The following is a 21,557-nucleotide window of genomic DNA, read 5'->3' as shown; positions in this document are numbered from 1 at the left end:
TTTGTACCTGGAAAATATATTACTCTTAACACAGAATGTCTTTAAGTCCCAGAAGTCAGGGAGCGTCCTGGATGAATTTCCTTTATCTAGTGCCCAGCGTAGCATGTGACTGGAGCACTCCCTCCATCACGACAAAATTGATTTCATAATAGAATCTTATCCTTCTCATTCTAGTCAAATCTGTCTCATCTGAATTGTTGCCCTCCGGTTATAAGAGAGGAAAGAGAAAATGGCTTGACTTGAAATAAATGCTTAGATATTGACATGTCTTTTTACTTCGCAGTTGGGGTGAATTATGTTATTGGTTGTCCAAATCTGTGGGCAGTTTTTACCTCAACAAACATTTGGTTTTACAAGTAAATGTTTTTAACTATCAATAAAATTAGTAAGATTCAGGTATGGATGGATACCGCTGGCCACAATTTCTGCAAAGATGGCCAGTCAGAAAGCAGCCTCAGTTTCAACGCCTTTTCTGTCTCTCTCTCCTTTACATCACTATCTTCCTTGGAACAAGTATCTGTTCAACATCTTTTATGGGTAAAACTGTAGATCACAAAAGTCAGAGACATATGTGGGTGTGTGGAAACCATTGATATGTCTATAGGAGGTTGTTTTTATTCTGTGTTTGGGGAGGAATAGTAAATTATTGCACTGTAAACGTATTGGCATAATCAGTGGCTTATACTCTTAACTTGAATACCAATTGGTAATTTCCTGAGTCATTATAATCAGGCTTTAACATATTAACTCGGTAAAGACTTGATCAATGTCTTCACTGAGAAAAAAAATGTTACGACCTAGCACATTTCCATCTATTATAATGTTCTTGGTCAATAAACATAATTTTTATTGTAGTTATGGAGAGCTGGTCTCCCCTCTCGTGCAGACCGTCGTGAACGCAGAAGCGTGAGATTGTGCGGGATCAAGGTACCATCCATAATAGCACATTCAGCTGGATTTATGTCCCTCTCCAATTAGGGGACAATCAAGCTCAAATTAATTAAGCTCACAGCTACTAATGAGCAACAGCAAAATTAGCTCACTCTAAAAATTGTTATTGAATTTTATTTCCTTCCACTTGATGCACCTTGGTGCCCTGGGAGGAAATGCCAGCTTGAGGTCTCGGGTGAGGGACCTTGAGGTTGTCTCACCCGCTCTGTCCCTGGGTTTCATGACAGCTCCGTCCCCTGGTGGACCAACATCTAATGAGTTGTTAGAGGTCCACAGAGATGGGCTTCTTCGGCCAACTCATCCTTGATGGCTGCCTTTTGAGTGAATTCTGTTCTCTAGACCACTGTCGGATATAATTCCAGCCACATCTATAACTTAAAATTTTCTAGGAGCCACATTTTAAAAAGTTAAAACAGGTGAAATTAATTTTGATGTATTTTATTTGACTCTATATATGCAAAATATTATTTCAGTGTGTAAAAAATGATAAGATATTAATGAGCTAGTTCACATTCTTTTTTTGCACTATATCTTCAGTAACATGTGTATTTCACATGCACAGCATTTCTCAATTCAGTCTAGCCTCAGTTCAAATGAGCGGGAGCCACGTGGGGCTGGCAGCTGCCATGTTGGACAGGGCAGGTCTGGACTGAATTCCTTCTACTGTAACAAGGTTTTACTTCTCTCTTTAGGGTTTGCAGGTTGCGGGTAGGTGGGCATGGGCTTTGGGGGCTTAGTGGCAGTAAAGAACATGCAAAACCTACAAGCATGAAAAGATACTACATTTTCATTTTTCCTATTAGTCTAGCATGCCATTGGCATATTTACAATTGCTGTGATTGCCTTACTACTCCTGCCACCATCCACCTTCCACACTAATAAAGGCAGAATAGATCCTCATAAATATCCCATTCCCTCATTATCAGAGCTTGGCTTCACCAATTATGGCCTCATAAAAAAGGTTTTTTTTCATATTATTTGTTGCCATGAAAAAAATGCACATTTTTTGGAAGCCTGACTCTAGTGCGATTGCTTTGATATCAGACAGGGCATGAAGCATATTGTCACATGTCTATTTGGGGAATAAGGAGCTACTGAGTGTTTTTTCTCACTGGCCATGTTCCTGAAGAAAGCACAGACTGAAATCTAGGAGAGTATTTTAATTGTTTAATATTATAAAAGTTTAATAGGAATTCCGAGGCGTAAGGCAAAGGCATCGTTTGTCACTGAACTTGATTACTGCAAACTGGGAGTCAGTCGTGTGGTGTGTGCCTGGGGCTCTGGTGTTTCCATCACCAGAGCATCTAATGAAATGGGGTGTGAGGAGGAAGGGGAGGGGGAAGAAGGGCCACTGCCACGGCTGCTCTGATGGATGTTTATAGCCATGAATCAGGCTGCCCGCCAGCGCAGGAGGCTTTCTGATGCCACTCTGACAGGCATCAACCGGGTACAATCTCATCACCGCTCTTTCCACCCCGTCCTCTCAGACTGGATAGGTAGCTGCCAGAGTCCCGACTGGTCTCCCCGTGTCCAGCCACGTCTCCTCCTCAAATCATCCACCACACAGCCTTCAGGGAGATTTGTCTAAAATGCAAGTGGCTGCCTCCCCATTGCCCTTGGGTGAGAGACTACGTATTCCTTGGCAGCGGTATACAGGCCGTCGTATGATCCGGCCCCAGCTAACTGCCCTTCCTCTCTCTTTCCCTCCCTGCTTGCCTCCCTCTCACTTTTAGTTTATGCCCCTGCATCTCTGCGGCTCCCATGTCCCTCCTCAGGCTTCTCCACCAAGAATTTTAGTCCACCTCCTTTATAGGACTCTGCTTAGGCTACACCTCCTCCAGGAAGCTGTCCAAGCTTCCCTCACCCCACTCCAGGCAGGTGAAATGCCTGTGTTCTTTACTGCTTTATACCCTCAGCAAGTTGTACCCACCTCAGTCATGATGCCTGTTTGGCCACCATCTTCCATGCAAACAAGACCTTGCCTCACTCGTTTTTTTTTCCCCCTTGTTTTTTAAAATTATTTATTTATTTAATTTTGAAGTAGAGTTGATTTATAATGTTGTGTTAGTTAAAGGTGTACAGCAAAGCGATTCAATTATGCATATACATATATCTATTCTTTTTCAGATTCTTTCCCCATATAGGTTATTACAGAATATTGAGTAGAGTTCCCTGTGCCATACAGAAGGTCCTTGTTTATCTACTTTATATATAGTAGTGTGTATGTTAATCCCAAACTCCTAATTTATCCCTCCTTCCCTTTCCCCTTTGGTAACCATAAGGTTGTTTTCTTGTCTGCGGGTCTGTTTCTGTTTTGTATATAAGTTTATTTGTATCATATTTTTTAGATTCCATATATACGTAATATCATATGGTATTTGTCTTTCTCTGACTTACTTCACTTAGTATGATAATCTCTAGGTCCATCCATGTTGCTGCAAATGGCATTATTTCATTCTTTTTTATGGCTGTGTAATATTCCATTGTATATGTGTACCACATCTTCTTTATGCAGTCACCTGTCGATAGACACTTAGGTTGCTTCCATGTCTTGGCTATTGTATATAGTGTTGCTATGAACATTGGGGTGCATGTGTCTTTTCAAATTAGAATCTTGTCTTTTCCAGGAGTGTCGTCTCGCTTGTTTTTGAATCCCATGTGCACGCTTAGTGCCTGGTGCACAGTGGGTGTTCAGTGGGGGTCTGCTGATGGACTGGACCTGTCCTGTGAGGCAGAGTTTTCTGGGCCTTTTCTCTCTACTGGCAGATGAGGCATGATGCTAGCTCTGGGGGAGGGTCAGCTGGGCCCTCTCAAGAGGGGACAGGTGATGGGGCTGAGTCATCTGCCCAATGCCTGCCCTACACAGACAACACATGGCAGTGAAAGTGGATTGCTTTGGTTCAACGTGATGATGTCTGGGGACCCCACCAAGAATGTACGTTTAGGAACGGAGTGGAGGGGATGGGGATGGAGGTGAGGCCTGAGAGCTCAGGAGTTTAATCTCCATCTTGATGGCAGTGGGATCCAATGAAGCATTTTTAGCAGGGCGTGGATGGTCAAGTGTCCTGGACCCAGGCTCTTAGAGCCCACCTTCATGGCGTGTGCATATCTCTGCCAGTCTCTGATGCGGGGAGCTCCAGAGGATGGGGCCAGAGATAGGGACTTGTGTCAGCTAAGAATATTAACAGCTTGTTCCTGCTGTTAATAAAGAAGGAACAAGTGGATATTGGGTGGTAACTGACCTTAGCGCTCTGGCTTTCCAGCGTCTTCCTGTGAGGTGCATCTTATCTTCCTCATAGCATTTAACTCCCTCTGGAGTTACCTTCTTATTTATTTATTTACTCGTCTGTTGGCTGTGTCCACCACTAGAATGTACGCTGTGTGAGGAAAGGGGCCTCATCACACCACAGAGGTGGTCTCATGCACCTGCAGGCCTCCAGATCCAGTATAAAAACCCTGAGCTCAATTTCCCAGGTGGATGTTTGGAAGCATCTCCCAGAGGGTCAAGGCCTTTCCGACATTTTGTACACAATTGATTTCACCAAGCTGGTTGCCTCATCACCATCTCTGGGACCTTTATCTTTTTTTGCTCTTATTGAACAAATTAGCCACTGTGACACTGGATACTGATTAGCAATTTGTACAGCAATTATTTTAAAAATTGGCAGAATTCCATTATTTTGTTCCTTAATTTACATTTTTAATGTACTGTGCCTTCATTCATATGATGGGATTTCCTCTTTCGTATGTGTCTCTAATGGATCAAAGGGTTCTTCCCTCCCTCAAGTAATTATGAACATTGAAGAGTTACTGAAATTGTTCAGTCATTTAAAAATTTGAGCCGAGAATATTTATGGCCTTTCCCGTCCTTCCCTTTGTGCCAAGTTAGTAGTTGCTGGTGTAAATGTGGCTGAGAATGTGGAGTGCGATTCTGATACTTCCAGAACCTTCTCTTGGCCTAGCACGTGGTGGGATTTAGAGGCCCTGTCCCATTGGAGGCCATCAGTAGCCTTCCGGTCAGCTCTGCACTGTGATGTAAATGGTCAACACACATGTCCCCACCTCTCACTGTGCCCATCCTTCCGGCTCCCATGTTAGCCTGGGCTTCTGCAAACATAGTTCTTCCTCTATAATGAGATCACTCATTTAATTGTCCAGTGGAGGTTCTGGAGAGGAGCAACTTTGCCCTCTCCATCTCTGTCTCCCCAGAGCCCTCTGAGAGGGTGGTGGGTATCCATAAATGATTCTGAACAACTGAGTTGTAATCAACACAACATCCAAATGTACTCTGTATGACAGTGATTGTTCTTAGTTGCTTTAAATATACTAACACATTGACTCTTTACAGCTACCCCCTGAGGCAGGTACTGTTACCCTGATTTAATGGATGAGGGACTAAGCCAGAGAGAGACGTTGGGTAGCCTGCCTAAGGTCACACCACCAATACTGGGAGAGCAAGCCGTGGCCCCAGGCAGGTGACACCAGAGCCCGCCTGCCAACACCCTGCACCGCACTGCCTTCTGGTGTGGGTGGAAGCCACCGCTTACTTATATGGCGTTAGGGACAGGAAACAGAGCTTTCCTTTGTCTGATTCAGGGGCTTCCACGTTGGGACACCAACCCATTCCCCCTTGGTCCCGACAACCATCTAAGAATAGAAATAAATGCAAATAGCAAGAAGTTGAATTGACCTGGACCTTCCTTAATGCCCGAGGACTACCTGGTAGGTGCCAAGTCAGAATGCTGGGGAGAAAGGCCTCCTCACACCCCCTCTGGCCCTGTGCCCGTGGCTTCCGGCAGCCCTGGGGAAAGGAGATCCAGCCTCCGTAAGGGGCAGGGCCCTCTGAAGAACTTGTGATAGGGCTAGTGGGTAGAGGATTGGCCTCAAGGGCACACACACATGGCTCTGCCACCACGTACCCATGAGACAGGTCACTCTGAGCCATCCTTACTCTGTAAGATGCAGGTTCCCCTTCGGTGCCCGGAGACAGCGTGGCAGAGCATTGTTGCCAGGAGTTTCACAGACCAGAAATGTTTTTTAAAAAGAGAAGGGACTGAAATTAGGTCTTCCCCTATTTATTTTGCCAAGTAAGGAGATTTAAAAAGGGACAAAGTGAAAGAAAAAGACCATCTCTTGTCACCATCATTCGATAACACTATTTTAACTCCCTAAAATATAAATGGACTTCTATAGCTAAGGAAAGGAAAAGTCCATTCAGTTGAGTTCAGATGGTTCACATAAAGAAAAACTCACATTTTGTTCAATTCAGCTTGGACCTGTGACATTCGATCAGCCATCATTGAGGGCCAGCTTTTGGGAACAAGTCATGTAGAAAAAAAAGAGCAGCCCAATACTAGACTTGCTGCCCACTACTTGTGTGACCTTAGGTAATTTATTTAGCACCTTTAATCTTTACTCTTCTCCTCTATGAATTGTGGGCTGCTTTCCGTGGGCTTTGTGAAGCTTAAATGAGGCATGTTGAGTGCCTGTGACCTGAGGGAGGAGTTAAGACCGTGCTGAGAGGTTTTGGAGCTGTGATTCTCAAACAGTGACTCTGGCAGGCAGCACCAGCATCCCCTGGGAACTTTCGAGAAATGCAGGTTGTTGCCCCTTGCCCTCCCCCCGCTCCACCTGCTGCATCAGAAACTGTGGAGGTGAAGCCCATTCACCTGGATCTTAAACCGCCCTCCAGGTGATGTTTTTTAAAATTAATTTTTATTGGAGTATAGTTGCTTCACAATGTTGTGTTAGTTTCTATGGTACAGCAAAGTGAGTCAGCTATACGTATACATACATCCCCTCTGTTTTGGATTTCCTTGCCATTCAGGTCACCACAGAGCATTGAGTAGAGTTCCCTGTGCTACACAGTAGATTCTCATTAGTTACCTATTTTATACAAAGTATCAATAGTGTATACATGTCAATCCCAATCTCCCAATTCATCCCACTCCCCACCCCCCTTTTCCCCTTGCTATCCATTCGTTTGTTCTCTATGTCTGTGTCTCCTCCAGGCGCTTCTGATGGCCTGCCCAACTTTGAGCTCTACCGCTGTAGAGAACACTGCGATCTTTGTAAGGGGTAGCTGGGCTCTGGCCAGAACACCTGTGAAGGAGGGTGCCGAGAGGGGCTTCGGTTTCCCTGGTAACTATCCAGCTCAAGCTGCTCTTATCCTTATCAATCCATCCCTCCTGGAATGAGGCTTTCCGTGATGTGTTAATCAGGGGTCACCCACCTGCCTGTCCCTGTTAGATTCTCATGGGTAAGCTCAGGACACTGGTGCCCACCTTCTAGCCCAGCAGTGGGGCATTGCTCTGCAGAGTGAGGGCCCCTCCCCGCATCTGGCTGCCTCTGACTTCCATCTGCCAGGAGTTGGGCGAGCTCCATCCTGCACTTCGTTGTTGGCCAGCTCCTCTTGGTGGGTGTGTCTCTCATTTCCTCTGTTGGATGAAGCTTGTAGGTAGCTGCTGTGGCTGGTCTCCGTGTCTGCACGCTCTCTCTGCTCTAGACTGGTGCTGCAGGATGCTGCGGCCAGAATCTTTGTCCCAAGGTACAGCTTCGACTGGGTCATGCTCTCAATCAAAACGGTCCCTTCACAAGGCACCCACAGAATAAATGCCAAGTCTTTAGCCTGGAGCACAAGAGCCTCCAAAATCTAGTGACACTGATTGGATTTCTTTTAAAATAAACTTTAAAGCTATAGAAAGCACAGAAAATAGTGTCGTGTGTACTCAAAAGTGACACATGTTAATATATCACATTTTTAAATCTTTTTTTTAGTGAAGAAATCATTTACAGATAGAGTCTCCTTTCCCCTCATTCCTTCAGACCACCTTTAGGGCGTTTGCTTCTGCAAGTCACCTTCATACAACCTACACTTGCGCCTAACTGGACCCCTGGGAATTCACAGTAGAAGCTGGTGCTCTCCTGCCTCCCTGCATTTGTCTATGGGGGACCCTGGCTGGAACGCCCAGCCCTGCCATCCTCCCATCAGCTGTCCCATCCTGTGCTTGCTCAAACCCTACTTGCCCTTCAAGCACCAGTCAAATGCCACCCCTCCTGTACAGTCCCTGGATTTTTCCCACGTCTCTCACACTCCCCCAGCTCTCCCCATTCTCACCCTCAGCTGGAGCTAACTTCTAAATCCCTGTGTTTAGAGCACAGGATTAATTCAGAGCACAGGGTTGAAGGCTCAGCTTGGCCATCAACTACATGTGGCATCTTTGACAGACTCAGTGTCCTCATCTGTAAAATGGGGATTCAGTGTAAAATGTTCATTCATTGTCTGACGGGCAGCCAGATGGGGAGGGCTGATGGCAGGTTTATGGGGGAGGGGGTGTGCTCCCCAGGAATCTCTGAGATAAACACTCCAAGAAAGCAGACATCTAACATCTCACAGCATCTGGCTTGGAAAAGACCTCTTCAGTGATATCTTGACACATGGCCTTGGTAGAAAACCTGAGCAAATATGAACCAAACAGGTCCATGATTCCAGACCCCAAAAGTTCTGAAAACTGGAAATTTACCATAACTTATTTGGCAGTAAAAACCTGGACTAACCTGATAGGAGGCTATTTATGGCATTTATCAAACTGCAAAAATTCATGCCTTTTGCTGTAGAAATGTGTGTGTGTGTGTGTGTGTGTGTGTGTGTGTACGTGTGTGGTTACAGGATTCTTTCCTGGAATCTGCAGAGGATATTTTGTAGCGCACAGTAGATGTACTGTATCACTTTTCTAAAATCTGAGCAATTCTGAATTCCTAACCACATTTGGCCCCCAGGGTTTTAGCCGAGATTTGTGGACCCGTACAGACCCCAGCGGGAGGGGTCCTCCCCCTGTCCGCCCCCCCCCCGCCCCCCCAGCAAGTTCCTAGTCCGACAGGCTCCCAGGAAAATGGTTTTCTTCCACGTGAGCGTCTTTGAAGTGCACACAGGGTCCAGCCCAACCTGCAGCTGAAGCCCAGAGTGATCCTTTACTCATTGCAGAAGTGTATTTTTTTTGGTGTTAGAAACACAGCGTAGACTCAAAAGAAAGGGGGCTCACGCTGTCTGCAAGATGCTCTGGGCCTTATCGGAGGGCTGTACCAGCCTCCAGGGGTCAATACCCCAGGCTGCTCCCCCCACTCAATACCCACACACTCTGGGTTTTCGCCCCTCCCTCCCCATATTGTGGTGTGTAGGGAGAATGTCCCGTTTTCTCTGAGCCCTACTAGGTCCTAAAGTCCTGAACTAATGGTGCTCAGGTATGAATGGGCGGTATAGGCTCTGGGTCTTCTTTCTCTAGACGCCATTTACACTTTAGCAAGGGTGCTTTGTGCTTCAACCCAGAGGGTTGACTAATAGAGGGTTTTCAAATAACGTGCTATTTGGGGGCAGAAGAGTTGTTCTGATTACTTAGTGCTGTTTAATAAACTTGCCCCACACCCAAGTAGTAGCTTAAGGCAGCCGTTTTATTTTGCTCACAGTTTTGTGGGTCAGGAATTTGGGGGGTGCTTGGCTAGGTAGTTCCTCGCTGATGCACGTGAACTTAGCTGTACTGGCTGGAACATCTATTTTATTCTGTCCATCGAAGTGGTCACTGGGCCTGCTCAGATTCACGGGGGGAGGAAAAGAGACCCCCCTTCTTACGGGGTGTGGCAGGAGCGTGTGGTGGTGAGCATGTGGGATGGGAGACGCTGGACCACTTTTGGAAAACTGCAGTTGGCACAGGAGGCTTCCAGGCAGATCAGGTGCCTAAGTGGAGGAATCTGTAATTCCAGTCCAAAGAGTGGTGATGGAGGAAACGTGGGGTGCAGAAAAGCCCAAAGAAGATTCTTTCTCTTGACATATATTTGGGCAGAGAAAAAGGAAATGTTGTTAGGAAGACCAAGAAATTCCATGTCCCTACGCCTCACCTACATCCTCTCCACACCCATCCCTCACATTTCCCGTACCGCCATCCCCCGCCCTTCTTCCTTGCACCCCCATTCTCAAGGTGGTGAAAATTCCTTTAATGTGCAGAAATCTTTTACTTCCACTGTAAAATATGGAAGTTAGAATTCAGTATTAAGGCCTGCTAAAGCTGATAGCAAGGGCTGCCAGAGAGTTTGTTGTGAGAACAGGAAGGCAGCATGAGCCCCAAGGCCCTGGAGAATTAAAGGGGAGGAGGGGGGTCAGGATGGAGAAGACCCGCCATCCCCATCTCACAGGGGCAAGGAGGGGTCCCTCTGGCCTGACTCCTACCGGCTCCTCCGCTTCTCCTTCCCGCACGGTCCCCGCCTGACTCCTGCGGAAGACCCCCGTCGACCATGTGGGGAGAAACCCTCCAAGGAGCGTTTTGATTTCAGCGTATTGTGTCGAAACAGCCCTGGTCTGGCCGCCTGGGCTGCCCACCCCTGCAGGTGCGCTATTGAAGGCAATCTCGCGGCCACCTCTGTGAAGCTGCGAAACGCCCGCTGAGAGCTGCCAGTTCCTGGCTGACCGGTGAGTAGGGTCCCACATCCTTTCACTCCAGAGTGCAGCGTGAAATTGAAATTGAGTTGAGGCTGGATTCTTTCCTCCAGGTGAGCTGCCTTTGAAAAGAAAAGAATCCCTATAAAACCAGGGGCTCACTTTAACTGGCAGTGCTCCCGTGCGGGTAGCCAGCACCCAGGGCGCCCTGTGATTATCTGCTTGGTGGCATCTCTGGTGTGACCACCCTGCCCTGCCCCTCAGCCTCTCCTACACCCCTTTACCTCTGTGAACTGGGGTCAACTCAGGAAACATGGGCTTCTTCTTTAAGGAAACTGAGCCAGACTTGGGAAAAAAGACCTTTTGGAAAATTTAAATCATATCCCATATTTATAGGGCAGAAAAAACACATTTTGGATATTCCATGGTTTTCTCTTATCCACACCAGTGTCTCTCTCCTTCATCAGTGACAGCATTCAACGTCGCTGAAAAGCTAAGGAAAAGGATGCAGTTGAGCCAGTTGTGCGAACTGAAAACCCAGGGGGAGGGGAAGGAGCAGGTGTGTGGGTAACCCCTGAAGATGACGAGGCAGGGGTGGGCAGGGTGATTTGGGGTTGGGTGTGTGCAGAGGGCTTGAACTTTTAATCTCGTTGATTGCACAGCCATCTGTGAAGGAGGCAGAGCGATTGGACAGGGTTTCTGTTTTTGTTTGTTCTCCTGTCCTCTGGGCTTTGGTGTCTTCATCAGCAAAGCAGAGACATAGGAATATCTTCCTTATAGGGTAGATTGGGAGATTCAGTGTGACCGTACGTGCAAAGCACCGAGAGCAATGCCTGGAACAAAGGAAATCATAAATGTTCTCTGTGACTGTTACTATTACTATCTGATAGAAGAAAAGACGGCACAGTGAAATGAATGAGGGGGAATGTGGTAGAAAAGAAAATCTACAGGGCCAGATGCACACAGGCAATCTTGGGTCCTAATCCCAAATCCACCAGTTGGCTGTCATGTGACCTTGGCAAATTCTTTAACCTCTCTGAGCCTCAGTTTCCCCACCCCCACCCTGTAAAACAAGAAGACGGCAGATTCAGATCAGCAGGTCTGGGATAAGGCCTGGGATCTTGCATTTCTAATAAGGTTCCAGGGGATGCAGATGAGGCTGGTCCAGGACTACACTCTGCGTGACAAGGGGCAGTGACGCTCTGTGATGACTGTAGGCACCCAGTACGGAGGGCTCACACAGGGGAGAGGGAATGATCCGTTTTCCTGGTCAGAGTCTTGAGGATTATGGGAAGCTCTCCCAAGAGGTTTCCCAATCATCAAGGCTTCCGAGGATGAATAGGCCGTCAGCATCAATAATGGGCTCAAGAACAGTTGATCAGACTTTTTACATTTTTCCCCCATCAGCATTAACAAGTCACAGCCACGAGTCAGGTTTGGCTGGGAGTAGGTGCGTGGAGAAAGATGGAAGACGTTGGTAGCCAGTTCTCGAGCTTGAGTGAGCATCAGAATCTCCCAGAGGGCTTGTGAAATGTAGATTGCTGAGCCCCAACCCAGAGTTTCTAAATCATTAGGCCTGGGCTGGGGCCCAGGAGTTTGCATTTGTGACGAGTTCCCAGTGAATTTTGAGAACCACTGCTTTATAGCAAGAGGCCTCCCACCCCAGGGCACACAGGCCAAGGGTTATAACTGGGCATATGGGGTGGGGCAGAGAAACCCAGAGGGACAAACACAATGGGAGGGGCTGCTGGAAGGGGTTTTGTTAAGACTGAGACTTGAGACTTGGCCAGCACAGTTGACGTGGATAAGACGCTGAGAACTGACCGCTGTGTTCACTAAGAGCGGCAGATAGCTTATCAACCCTTGGATTCCTACCACCCAGTACCATGAAGATGTAGTCAGCCCAAGTGAAATTCCTTTTCTTCCTTCCCTCCACTCTTTCCATAGCATGCCACTTTCCAGGAGCCTGGCTATAAAAATGAAGACCCAGACCAGTCCCAGCAGGCCTCAGTGGACATTAGCATGTTGGTCTGTTGGCAGCTCAGGGGGCTCTGGAGCTCGGGCAGAACCTGCATCTTTAGAGGTATTTGAGGTGGGTTGGTTTCCAGGGATGCAGCAGCCTCTCCACTAAGAGGGAGGCATCATATATAAATATCAAACGAAGGGAGGGAGGGAGGGGCTGGCTGACATTTTGGCTGACCCTGGATCCTCTGAGAAGAAAAACCACTAGGGCTTGAATTAATTTTAATTCAACAGAATATTTTCATAAAGCGGTCCTTGGAGCAGCAAGACGGTGTGTTTCATATTTTCCACTGCTTCCGGTGAGCCACGCTGATGGAGGGTCATTGGGGTCACAGTAGGAGGAATCCCACTAATTGCATCATAAGGGACGTTTGCCCATTAGCTCAGATGGATTGTCTCCTAACAGAGTCCTCCGGGGAGAGTGCTGTTGCAGGTGGGCGGATGGGAGGAAGGGAATTGAAAAGTAACTGAAATTTACAAATGGCATTTCCTTGGGCCCTGGACAAAATGAGTTCCATATGTCCAGCAGGGGGCAGCAATGCACAAACAGTGATTCTGGTGTGTGTACCAGGAGCTGGGTGTTGGCTCTGAAAATAGCTAAGCAGTGAGGATGGTTGAGGCTGTTTATAGATAATTTCCAGAGCTGGCAAAGCTGGGCCTGTCACGCCCACCCTTTCCCCCACAAGCAAACCTTTGATTTTTCTCAGTATGCTGAGAAGTCAATAAATGTTTAGGTCTGCTGGGTTTTAATTCTGCAAGTTTTCTTTTCATCTTTTGGCTGCTCTGTGTAATTTAGAATTTCTGCAGCCTGACTGAAAATTATAAGTAAACTAGGATTAAGAAGTCGGCTTTATTAATATAATAGTTCAGTTAATAGACATTTAAAAATGTGTATTTCGGCTCTTCTCTGGGTTGAAATTTTATTAGAACTATAATCGCAATGACACCCGTACACCAAGTTGGGGAACTTACTTGTCGATATTTGTTTTAAAGTTGAGGCAATGAGACTGACAAAATGCAAGAAAACAAATCTCAAGGAATAGTCAGTTTTTCCCAATTTAGGGATATTAGTTTGTCTGTTCCTAAAACTAGGACTCAGCCTGTATTATATTTTCTCAGCAGTTTGTCAAGTTTGCTTGTAAATGACTTTAATTGTAGATGGCTTTGCCTGTTTTGCTGGGCTGGAAAATTCTGCAGCCCAGCATACTTCTCCTTTGGGAAGCTTCTCACATCTTGCATAGTATTTCTCTCCACCACCCTCTGCTGTTACCACCCCCCACCCCACAAGGTTAATTTAATCCTGTTGTTCTTAAATGAAACACCCTAAATCATTCTCCTCCCCTTCCCTGTCTTTCTTCTCTCTGTTTAAACCCTTCCAGGATGTAATAGTCTGGAAAATATTTCAATCATCATGTCTCCTTTTCAGCCGGCCAGTTCTCTTCGGCGTGTTCTCTGTGGCTTGTACTGAAGTGCAATTTTTCACAGTGTTGTTTTTAGTTTACTTATTATTTTTTTTAAGTATTTATTTATTTATTTATGACTGTGTTGGGTGGGTCTTCGTTTCTGTGCGAGGGCTTTCTCCAGTTGCGGCAAGTGGGGGCCACTCTTCATCGTGGTGCGCGGGCCTCTCACTATCGTGGCCTCTCTTGTTGTGGAGCACAGGCTCCAGACGCGCAGGCTCAGTAATTGTGGCTCACGGGCCCAGTTGCTCTGCGGCATGTGGGATCCTCCCAGACCAGGGCTCAAACCCGTGTCCCCTGCATTGGCAGGCAGACTCTCAACCACTGGGCCACCAGGGAAGCCCTGTTTTTAGTTTAAATAACATGCAGTGCACCATTGCTAAAGGTCTTCTAGAACATTCCACTTGGGGTCTTGCCATTAAATAATATTCTGATGGAACACGTACCTATCTTTCCATAGGAAGAAATGCTGTTGGCTCCCAGCCCTAATTGGCTGTAAATTTAGCTAAAGGTCCATCTGCCTTGGGAGTTAGACCATCTTCTCTGAGCTCAGAATAGTGCCCTGGATTAGATGTTTAATGGATAGACTTAGTGAATAAATATGTGTTTGTAAGTGTGTTGTTTAGAAAATAGTCAAGTGAAAGGCATTTAATTCTGCTAAGCCAGCAAATGTAAGTTTTCTGTCTTCTTACACTGTCTTGCTACATGTCAGCTCCTCAATTTAGCAGCTGTGTGGCCTTGCATATATTACTCAACCTTGCTGAGTCTCAGTTTCCTCAAATGCAAAATAGAGAGCATGAGGGCCAAATAGAGGTATGTAGTGTTTAGCAGAACATAGAGTCAGTCCCCAAGGCATAGCAGTGACTTTTGGATTTTGTTGTTATTGTCGTTGCTACTACTGCTATCATTATGCAGCCTAATTCCTATGCCTACGTGTCTTTCAAAGTCCCCACTTGCCTATACCTTCTCATTTCTCAACACACATTACTCAGGGAAGCTTTCTCTGATCCCCCAGACTAGGGTGCTATGTCTTGGCTATTGTGAGTAGTGCTGCTATGAACATAGGGGTGCAGGTATCTTTTTGAATTATAGTTTTGTCTGGATATATGTCTAGGAGTGGGATTGCTGGATCATATGGAAACTCTATTTTAGTTTTTTGAGGAACCTCCATGCTGTTTTCTATAGTGGCTGTGCCAGCTTACATCCCCACCAACAGTGTAGGAGGGTTCCCTTTTCTCCACACCCTCTCCAGCATTTGTTATTTGTAGACTTTTTAATGATGCCCATTCTGACCCGTGTGAGGTGGTACCTCATTGTAGTTTTGACTTGCATTTCTCTAGTAATTGGCAATGTTGAGCATCTTTTCATGTACCTATTGGTCATCTGTATGTCTTCTTTGGAGAAATGTCTGCTTAGGTCTTCTGCCCAGTTTTTGATTCAGTTGTTTGTTTTTTTGTTGTTGTTGAGTTGTATGAGCCATTTGTATATTTTGGAAATTAAGCCCTTGTCAGTCGTATCATTTGCAAATATTTTCTCCCAGTGTGTAGGTTGTCTTTTCGTTTTGTTTATGGTTTCCTTTGCTGTACAAAAGCTTGTAAGGTTGATTAGGTCCCATTTGTTTATTTTTGCTTTTATTTCTATTGCCTTGGGAGACTGACGTAAGAAAACATTGGTACAAGTTTTGTCAGAGAATGTTTTACCTATGTTCTCTTCTAGGATTTTTATGGTGTCATGTCTTACATCTAAGTCTTTAAGCCATTTTGAGTTTATTTTTGTGTATGGTGTGAGGGTGTGTTCTAACTTCATTGATTTACATGCAGCTGCCCAACTTTCCCAACACCATTTGCTGGAGAGACTGTCTTTTTTCCATTGTATATTCTTGCTTCCTTTGTTGAAGGTTAACTGACTGTAAGTGTGTGTAGGTTTATTTCTGGTCTCTCTATTCTGTTCCATTGATCCATATGTCTGTTTTTGTGCCCTTACCATGCTGTTTTGTTTTTTTTTTTAAGTATTTATTTATTTTTAACATCTTTATTGGAGTATAATTGCTTTACAATGGTGTGTTAGTTTCTGCTTTACAACAAAGTGAATCAGCTATACATATACATATATCTCCCTCCCCTCCTCCCTATCCTACCCCTCTAGGTGGTCACAAAGCACCGAGATGATCTCTGCCTACCATGCTGTTTTGATTACTGTAGCTTTGTAGTATCAGACAGTGGGATCTTTGATTCAGGACAAGGTCTTCATCTTTGGTGCCCAGAGCATGTCACATCTGGAGCCTGTACAGGGTAGTCATTCAGTGGAGGTTTGCTCTGTTCATTAAGACTGTGTGTCTACCAGGCTTTGCCCTCCCATGCATAGAAGGAGGTTTCCTTAAGAGTCCCATTGTCTATGTTACTATTTAACATAACTGAAAAGCAACAAGACCAAATCCCCACCTGGAGGTTTCATCATCTCACTCTAACTGTGGACAGTTTCCTTAAGTAAGAGCTTCACAGTGACTTTCTAAGGTACTTGCCCTGAGGATCTCATTAACAAATGGTCCAGAACATGACTTCTTTTTAGTTAATTCACGTCGATGCCACGAGATCAGGTTGTGTCTTTCTGTGATGCTCACAAACAACCTGTTTAACAGTCCATTTTACATTTTTAAGGAGGACTTAGGTCAAGATGAACTGCCTAAGTTTCTGGAAATCAGCCTTCCCCTATTTCTGAAACTAGGGTATTTGCTCAACTGCTGTCTCCTGGCTTCTCCAAGAGCCCGGGGGAGCTACTAAGAGATTCTCTGAAGTTTTTCTGGAATATTCCTCCACATCCCAAATGTAATTTTGCTGATCCGACACCCTATCTCATTGCCATAGATTGATGGTTTCCTACTATCTCCTGGCTTGATGAGGACTTCAGTTGTCTTCTGGGATACTAGCTTTACGCTGTCCAATTTGCAGACTCATTGCTAGGAGAGATAAAAGCCCAGTTGGAATTTTAACACTCTGTTTTGTGTTCCCTATTAATTTTGTCACACGTCGTCCAATCAGTGAGTCTCTCCCTTTGTTCCGTTTGCTCCAGATATCATTTAAAAACCTTCTTCTGTTGTCTTCTTTATCACTCATAAACCTCTGTGAATTGGGGGTCTTTCTCTGGATGCGACGATTCCTACACGACCTGCACATATTTTAAAAATTCATCCTGACTTGCGTGTTTCTCTTTCCATCCTTTGCCCTTGCCTTTTAACCTCCTGAGCTGAACAGAGAGGCCCCTGCGGAACATTGTTGCTTCCTTTAGAGGTTGCCCCTCTCCCGCCTTTCCTTCCTTCCTGACTCGGAGTGGTCGTGTGATCAGAATTACATTTTATAAGCAGGAAATTCTAATTACTGCCCAGTGGCAGCTGGAACAACTTATCCATACCATCCTCCTGGTCCTCCAGAAGCAGCTGCTAAGAGGGTGATGATTGTGTAAGCAAGCATGGTATCAGTTTGCTCTCCAGGTGGGCTTGTGTAGGGAACAGAACAAATGAGGATGATCGTGTTTCCCTGGAAGGAGAAATAAGGAAGGTGGCGTTCAGGAGCAGAGAGGCGGAGGAGGGAGGCTGCAGCAGGTGCGCACCAGGCTCGTGCTCTGAGCATTAGCCCCTCCCCATGGACATTGATGGCAGGTGGTGTCCCCACTGGGCTTCCCCGCCAGCCTATGTGAGGGCTGCTTGCAGATGCCGGCAGTGGCCCATCACTGCCCCCAGCGAGTGGAGTCAGGGAGGTCATTCAGGCCTCCATTACTAGAGTCTCACCCATGCCTGTTGCCCAGTGGGGCTGTCAGAAGCATGTGGATTTGAATTCTATTAATTGCAGTGATGCCCTGGGGTCTCCAGACTTTACTCAGAAGTGAAATGCCTCCTTCTTTTCCTCTTTTTTTCCATTCTTGATTCTGTATGTTCTTTTTTCAGCTCCCATAAGGCCAGATGCTTCTCTGGGCTTAGGTTATAGCTAGGATGACAGTTGCCCAGAGTGTGCAAACCTGCCTGGTCCCAAGACTCATGGCTGCCAATCTAAGAACCTTCTTCCTGTTTCCCATTTCAGACTCTTTTCGTCTCTACCTTTGTTCCTAACACTGTCTTCCAAATCAGGATCTCTAGTTTCAGTGGAGAGGTGTTTCTTCATTCCTGTATCAGGATCCACATCCACGGATGCATATTTTTGTATCATTTCTTCTTCATTGAACCTAAAATATGTAAGGAGGCAAGGTGAACATAAATATCAAAAAATGATGGAAAATCCCCATTTTTCAATCCCTGGTGAAATAATTGGTTCAGGCAATGATCATCAGTGGATGAAACCATGAGTTAGAGGTTGCTGAGGATGTTTACATGGGAGGGGTCAGGCTGTCACGTCCCGAACTCACTCATTAATGATAGCACCACTGAGAGAGGAACTACCAGTCATCGTGGACCCCTAAAATACAAACCACTCAATACCACCTAAGGAATTTTTTCTTTTTTTTTCCCAGCAAAGACCTCAGCTTTTCATTCAACATGTTACCAGAGAGGTTTAGTCAAAAAAGACCAAAGCCCATGTCATCATCACACTCTTCAGATTCTTCTTTCTTTGCTTCTACTTTCTTCTCCTCAGCTGGGGCAGCAGTGGTAGAAGGGGCAGGACCTCCTGCTGGGGCAACATCAGCTGCTGGGGCAGCTCCACCTGCCCCATGTTGCAGATGAGGCTCCCGATGCTGACATTGGCCAAAGCCTTTGCAAATAGCCTGGCTGGAAAGGTTCAACGTTTGCACCGGCTGCTTTAATGCGGGCATTGATTTTATCCTCTGTGACCATCACCTCATTGTCGTGCAGAGTGAGGGCCGAGTAGGTGCAGGCCAGCTCCGAGACGGAGGCGGGTGAGTGCTAAGCAGGGGCTGCTGGCCACGGTGCTAGTCGCTGGATGAAGTGAGGGCCTCACCCCACCGCGGCCTTCACGTCCTTGGAAGGACCGAGCACCTTAGCCGCAGCTGGGGCAAGGGACGGGAATATTCTTGACAAAATAAAGTTGAACCTGAATTTAGTCAAGCTGCATTTACTAGAAATGCAGGGAGCAGAGGAACAAATAAGATGACACCACGGGGCTTCCCTGGTGGCGCAGTGGTTGAGAATCTGCCTGCCAATGCAGGGGACATGGGTTCGAGCCCTGGTCTGGGAGGATCCCACATGCCGCGGAGCGACTGGGCCCGTGAGCCACAATTGCTGAGCCTGCGCGTCTGGAGCCTGTGCTCCGCAACAAGAGAGGCCACGATAGTGAGAGGCCCGCGCACCGCGATGAAGAGTGGCCCCCACTTGCCGCAACTAGAGAAAGCCCTCGCACAGAAACGAAGACCCAACACAGCCATAAATAAATAAATAAATAAATAAAATATTAAAAAAAAAAAAAAGATGACACCACGAAGAGGCAAACTGACAAATTCAGAATGTAAGGCGTTCTACACGTCACCGCAACAGTAAGGGCATAAGACCTCAGAGACGTAACCACCAAATGTCATCGAATATAATGCGGGTCCTTGTCTGGAGGCTGATTTCAGCAAGCTGACTGTGAACTAGCCAAGTGATGACGTTGACTAGCAAGGAATTATTGCTCATTTTGTTAGACATGTTAATTTTGAATCAGGGTGATGAGTATATGGGGGTTTGTTTTGCAGTCCCCTCTATTTTTCCATATGTTTGAAAATGTTTATAGTAGAAAATATTTTTACAAGTTAAAAAATAAAGCAAGTTGGTCAGTTTACTTCCTAAGGGGGTCGGGGGGGGGGATTGTCTAATGTTAAATGACCCAAATGAATTATCCTGCTTGATTTATATCTCTGTCTTTAATAAATTAGAACTCTGGTTTCTAAGTTTAAAAGGGAAAGAAGGTGGAAATTGTTTGTATTAGTAGAGTGGTTGGAGTTTTACAGTGAACATATATTTAACATACCCTTGGTTTTATGATGGAATTAGAGGTCATACAGCTTCTTCCAGACAGACACCATGTGGTAGAAATAGAGCATCTGAAGCCTGGAAGGAACCCAAGCATCCATTTAGCTGCCTTCCCTCTGAGCTGGACCACTGTAAACCATCCAGGTTAGGGGTAGGGTTAGGGTCTTTCTTTCAAAGTCCTTCAGAGAGGGGGGAGACATCACCTCCCCAGAATCTGAACATTAACAGCACTCACCATCAGGAAGTCTTCTTGAGATTCCAGGTACTCAGAGAAACCCTCTCTGTCTTATCCTGTTAACACTGAAGAGGAGGGGGCCCCCCTCTCTGAGAGCGCGTCGCATCCCAGGAGGACTGGCATTAACCACCAAGCCCTCGGCTTCTCTTTCTCCTCTTTTCCTTATTCACCAGCCCTTAATCATTTGGAAGGTTTTTATCTGTGGTCCCCCGTTTTCCTTGTTCCTGTGGGAGAGACCCACGGCTCTAAAGGGCTACTAGCATCAAGGACAGCGTGTGAGTTCCCTGATGGGCTCCCACCAGCCCCATGCCTGCTGGCCACAGTCTCTGTACTTGCCCTTTCTTGACTCCAAGCCCTTCCCAGCCCTTCTGGAAAGTCCCACGATACTCCTCCATCACTCTGTTCATTTGGAAACTGCCAAGGCACTGTGACGCCTTGGTTGTTTGGATCCCATGTTTCCAGCTTCCACAGTGTTGTAAAACAATCCAAAAACAGATTTTATGAGCACAAATCCCTTTGGCTGTAAGAAGATGCCTCTGGGCTCCTTCACCAAGCACCTGGTTCGAGAAGGTTCGAGGTGGGCCCCGGGTGTGGCGTCAGATAGCCTGGTGGGAGCAGGGCCGCCTGTTTGGCTGGTGGCATCTACAGAATGCCAGCTTTCCCCACACAAGCCAAGACTGTTGAGGAAGTGAGAGCAGGTAAGAAAGTGGAGAGAACGGAGAGAAGAGGGGCAAGGGTGGGGAAGTGGGGTTAGAAAAATCAGCAGCCGTCCCTCTTTGAGCACACCCACCATCCTATCCTATCCAAACTCACCACATGTGGGCTTCTGTTAGGGGGAGGGCTGCCCTGAATCTCCCCTCCCCCCCTGCATTCAGTTAAGTAGCCCTCCTCAGGGCTTACGGTGCCACGCACATACTTCTACGCTGCCTTGTAACCCTGTAGTACAGTGTTCACTGCACGTATCTGTAGACGCTTGACTGTAGGCTCCTGAGATCAGGAGGTACCCTTTTGCTTTCTGATTCCCCAGCCCTCCAACTATACCTGTCACAATGCCTGCATCTCTGCACTGGGGTTTTGACAGGCCTGGTGCATGTGAATGGGTCTGTGTGTGAGTTGGTGAGGGAGATACAAAGACATCAGGGTATCCTCCTGAAAGCCCACCAAATTATTCAGCCTGGTTGCCTCGTTCAGAATTCACCACCCAGCACAAAACAAGCTAAATCATGGAAAAATAACACTGTAGCTTGGACAGTAATGAATATGTAAGCAGCATAACGGGGTGAAGTACTGAGAGAGCCATCTATTGTAGAGAGTTTAGCCTTACGTTAGTGAAAGATCAGGGGCAAAAGCACAAAAAGATCCTGCTAATTATGAAAAAAAGAAAATGGATAACTAGCTAACATGCAATGGGTGAAGATAGGGAAAAGTTCAATCAGTTCATCCATGGTCCAGCCATTTTGGAAGATGGCAGGGCTCAGTCTTTGGATACTGACAAACAACACTGTACCA

General features: G+C 46.3%; 1 protein-coding gene and 1 pseudogene across 1 annotated transcript in view; one reads left to right on the top strand and one right to left on the bottom strand.

Moving 5' to 3' along the window:
- GPR39 (G protein-coupled receptor 39) overlaps positions 1–21,557 on the top strand; it is a 235,857-nt gene that overhangs the window by 100,684 nt on the left and 113,616 nt on the right. The gene's annotated exons all lie outside the window — the stretch shown is intronic.
- Positions 18,406–21,557, bottom strand: part of LOC132368373 (large ribosomal subunit protein P1-like) — an 86,616-nt pseudogene continuing 83,464 nt past the window's right edge.

This window comes from Balaenoptera ricei, chromosome 7 (genome assembly GCF_028023285.1).
Source record: "Balaenoptera ricei isolate mBalRic1 chromosome 7, mBalRic1.hap2, whole genome shotgun sequence".
Taxonomy (NCBI): domain Eukaryota; kingdom Metazoa; phylum Chordata; class Mammalia; order Artiodactyla; family Balaenopteridae; genus Balaenoptera; species Balaenoptera ricei.
The sequence above is the reverse complement of the archived record's forward strand: the minus strand, read 5'-3'. Positions and strand labels throughout refer to the sequence as shown.